The sequence below is a fragment of the Coregonus clupeaformis genome, chromosome 7, assembly GCF_020615455.1.
Source record: "Coregonus clupeaformis isolate EN_2021a chromosome 7, ASM2061545v1, whole genome shotgun sequence".
NCBI classification, from domain to species: Eukaryota; Metazoa; Chordata; class Actinopteri; order Salmoniformes; family Salmonidae; genus Coregonus; species Coregonus clupeaformis.
This window is the reverse complement of record NC_059198.1, coordinates 38308614-38313397: the sequence shown is the minus strand read 5'-3', so window position 1 is coordinate 38313397 and position 4784 is coordinate 38308614. Positions and strand designations below refer to the sequence as shown.

At 43.9% G+C, this 4784-nt stretch overlaps 1 pseudogene; it reads right to left on the bottom strand.

Moving 5' to 3' along the window:
• Window positions 1-274: 274 nt before the first annotated feature.
• Window positions 275-3114, bottom strand: LOC121570179 (annotated as a pseudogene).
• Window positions 3115-4784: the final 1670 nt, after the last annotated feature.

Genomic DNA, 4784 nt, shown 5'->3' with positions numbered 1-4784 from the left:
TTCAAAGAGAATCCGTTTTTTTTTCATAACAACCAAGAGTTAACAAAGCCAGGTTAATAGAAATCATTGCATGTAACTAAGCAAGCGCATTAGATCCTTAGATGTATTAAATATTAGCATTGGTCAATGTTATTCAATCATGTAAATCGCTCTGTATAAGAGAATCTGCTAAATGACTAAAATGTAAATGTAAAAAACATGTAATATATAAATGTTAAAATGTAAAACCAAAAATATCATATAAATGTAAAACAGAGCATGACAGTTGTCTGTGTCACGTTCTCTTCACCCCGGTGAGGATGGGGTTCTCCTCATCAGGACAGTCTCTGGTTTCCAGAGCAACCCAGAGTTTCTGCCAGAAGACCTCGGTATGCTCCCCAGCTCTGGGCCAGCTCAGGTAGGTGCGTCTCTTCACCAGCCTCCTCATGTGGTGGTAGGGTGAGAGCTGGTGGTCTGGGATCTCCTCCAGAAACACCAGGATCAGCACATCTTTCTGTTCGTCAAACAGACGGAAGCTTGAAAGAGCGGAGCCTTTTATTTCAGTGTTTGACCAGAGATCAATACACAGGGCGAGTTTCCCCAAAAGACTCCTATCTGTATCTAACATTGTTTTCCTCGACAACCCAGCCGAAAAAAAAATACAAATGATCAAATGGATGTGTGACAGTCAATTGTCTGTGGGTGTAGAAACAACATTTGTCAAGTAAAGCATTTTGTTGTTCTATGAGTGGAGTGGGTTGGGCACATTGAGAGAAACAAAGTACTATTAGCTATGCCACTTTAGTGAAATCGAACCCCTGGTCAGTCATACAACAATAAAGAGAAAGACATTAAACCAACCCGGCCACCTGTATCTCTCTGGAGCGCCACTCGATTTCCAGGTATTGGCCAGCTGATCACACAGATGCTTTTTCTGCTCGCGTAGATGGCTTCCGTGATGTTGCCTATGATGGGTTTTACCTGTGGAACAGTGAGAAACAAATCCTTTTGTAAGCAGTGATTTTTCCCAATGTACTGTCGCTACTAGTTGAATGTGTATGTACAGTAGTTACAGGGGAAACATCAGCTGGCAACAGTTCTCCTTTTCAGACAAGACATTTAATGCTATACTGGAGTCAGGTCACTCACACAAGCCTGTGTTGTGTCAAAATATCAATTTAAAAATATGCACTGTCATATTTAGTGTCTGAAATAACAATGCATTTCAATACAATGACCAATCGTTGTGCTGCATACGGTATGTGGTACCTGGCTGGACGTCCCGGTGGTGCAGACACAGCTTCCAGCCCTGCTCTCCCTCCAGCTCTGGCGGCAGCTCCCTCAGGATCCAGGGCTCATCGTGGGCGTTGTAGGAGACAAAAGGTGTCGTCCTGATGAGGAGTTTGGCTGTTCCTTTGCTTGGCGTCATGGAGATAAGCCAGGAAGAGATTGTGGGCGCAGACCACCTGCCACCTTAGGAGATAAAGGACCCCAGCGGGGTGACGAGGACCAGAGCAGTGGTGGAGATGAAGTAGGAGAAGCCCTTGTCTCTGAAGAGGAGTAGGTGTCCAGGTCAAACAGTTTAGTGTCCTTTAGATCGTACGGATAGCTGCAGGGATAGTCATGGGCATAAACAACTTGTATTTGGTTGTTTGGTTGTTGCTCTTAGCCCAAGCATTTCTGCAGTCACAGATGAAAGGATTCCGCCGCGTATCCAGGAGAGTTAAGGCCGGGAGAGATGGCACCAGTGTCTCATTGATGGATGTGCTGTAAATTGATTCCGTGTCACCTGTAAGGAACTGACTTGAGTGAGGTTGGCTCTTTTTAGGAAATCAAAGGACTTAAGTCCAACTTTGGCTACAGAGAGACTTTTGAGCTTTGGGATTGAGTGAAACAGCTCTGGGGAGAGTTCTATGAACCCATTCTTGCTAATGGCAAGGGACAACAGCTGGTGTGTGTGAATGAATGAACGTGTCTGGGTAAAGGGACACAAGAAAAGATTCCCTGCATAGAACTCTGATACATTTTTCAGACCTTCAAGAAAGTTGGACGGCAGATAAGCTTGCATCTTGTATCTACTTTGATGCTGACTACAGATATAAAGGATATTCAGAGATTACAAGTATAATGAAGGGTGGTGGGTGGATTGGTTCATCTGTTTCATATTTGATAACATTGAAAACCATATTGAGATATTTTAAGCTTGTAATCCTTTGAACACAGCAGCTCTGATTTTGCTTTGACTGATGACATTGTTTTGCAGGATGTGTTTGAAGTTTGACCAAACCCTCAAAGGCCCCATCTTCCAGTGTCTTTATTTTATTGTCATTTGAAGGCAACTCCACAAGTGATTGTAAATAGTTTAAAAAAAAAAATTTGTATGTCAATTAGTTCATTGAATCCTAAATGCAAGCTCTTTAGAAGTTGCAAACCCTTCGTAAAAGCATCACCCAAGTTTAGGATTCTGTTGTTTCCAAGTTTCAGGATATTTAAGGCCTGTTAAACACAGTCTTCAAAGTTAGAGATGAGATTGTTGTTAAGATTGAGTCTTACGAGTTTTGTTAGATTGGCAAAATGTGTGCAGGTGGGAAAGGGCAGTGTGGAGTGCAATAGAGATTGCATCATCTGTGGATCTGTTGGGGCGCTATACAAATTGCAGTGGGTCTAGGGTTTCTGGGATAATGGTGTTGATGTGAGCCATGACCAGCCTTTCAAAGCACTTCATGGCTACAGACGTGAGTGCTACGGGCCGGTAGTCATTTAGGCAGGTTACCTTAGTGTTCTTGGGTACAGGGACTATGGTGGTCTGCTTGAAACATGTTGGTATTACAGACTCAGTTAGGGACAGGTTGAAAATGTCAATGAAGACACTTGCCAGTTGGTCAGCACATGCTCGGAGCACACGTCCTGGTAATGCGTCTGGCCCTGCGGCCTTGTGAATTTTGACCTGTTTAAAGGTCTTACTCACATCAGCTACGGAGAGCTTGATCACACAGTCGTCCAGAACAGCTGATGCTCTCATGCATGCTTCAGTGTTGCTTGCCTCGAAGCGAGCATAGAAGTAATTTAGCTCGTCTGGTACGCTCGCGTCACTGGACAGCTCGCGGCTGTGCTTACCTTTGTATCCGTAATCATTTGCAAGCCCTGCCACATCCGATGAGCGTCGGAGCCGGTGTAGTACGATTCAATCTTAGTCCTGTATTGACGCTTTGCATGTTTGATGGTTCGTCGGAGGGCATTACGGGATTTCTTATAAGCGTCCGGGTTAAAGTCCCGCTCCATGAAAGCGGCAGTTCTACCCTTTAGCTCAGTGCGGATGTTGCCTGTAATCCATGGCTTCTGGTTGGGGTATGTACTTACGGTCACTGTGGGGACGACGTCATCGAGGCACTTACTGATGACGCCAGTGACTGATGTGGTGTACTCCTCAATGCCATCGGAAGAATCCCGGAACATATTCCAGTCTGTGCTAGAAAAACAGTCCTGTAGCTTACCACCTGCGTCATCTGACCACTTCTGTATTGAGTGAGTCACTGGTACTTCCTGCTTTAGTTTTTGCTTGTAAGCAGGAATCAGGAGGATATAATTATGGTCCGATTTGCCAAATGGAGGGCGAGGGAGAGCTTTGTATGCGTTTCTGTGTGTGGAGTAAAGGTGGTCTAGAGTTTTTTTTTCCCTCTGGTTACACATTTAACATGCTGGTAGAAATGAGGTAAAACGGATTTCCCCGCATTAAAGTCCCCGGCCACTAGGTGCGCCGCCTCTGGATGAGCATCTTCTTGTTTGCTTATGTCCTTATACAGCTCGTTGAATGCGGTCGTAGTGCCAGCATCGGTTTGTGGTGGTAAATAGACAGCCAAGAAAAATATAGATGAAAACTCTCTTGGTAAATAGTGTGGTCTACAGCTTATCATGTGATACTCTACCTCAGGCTAGCAAAACCTTGACACTTACTTAATATTAGATTTCGAGCACCAGCTGTTATTTACAAATATACAATACCGTACAAAAGTTTGGGGTCACTTAGAAATGTCTATGAAAACATACATGAAGTGAGTTTGAATATGAAATATAGCAAAATGCATAGGAAATGTAATGATTGACAAGGTTAGAAATAATGATTTTTAATTGAAATAATAATTGTGTCTTTCAAACTTTGCTTTCGTCAAAGAATCCTCCATTTGCAGCAATTACAGCCTTGCAGACCTTTGGCATTCTAGTTGTCAATTTGTTGAGGTAATCTGAAGAGATTTCACCCCATGCTTCCTGAAGCACCTCCCACAAATTGGATTGGCTTGATGGGCACTTCTTACGTACTATATGGTCAAGCTGCTCCCACAACAGCTCAATAGGGTTGAGATCCGATGACTGTGCTGGCCACTCCATTATAGACAGAATACCAGCTGACTGCTTCTTCCCTAAATAGTTATTGCATAGTTTGGAGCTGTGCTTTGGGTCATTGTCCTGTTGTAGGAGGAAATTGGCTCCAATCAAGCGCCACCCACAGGATATGGCATGGCGTTGCAAAAGGGAGTGATAGCCTTCCTTCTTCAAGATCCCTTTTACCCTGTACAAATCTCCCACTTTACCACCACCAAAGCACCCCCAGACCATCACATTGCCTCCACCATTCATGACAGATGGCATCAAGCACTCCTCCAGCATCTTTTCATTTGGTCTGCGTCTCACAAATGTTCTTCTTTGTGATCTGAACACCTCAAACTTCGATTCGTCTGTCCATAACACTTTTTTTCCAATCTTCCTCTGTCCAGTGTCTGTGATCTTTTGCCCATCTTAATCTTTTC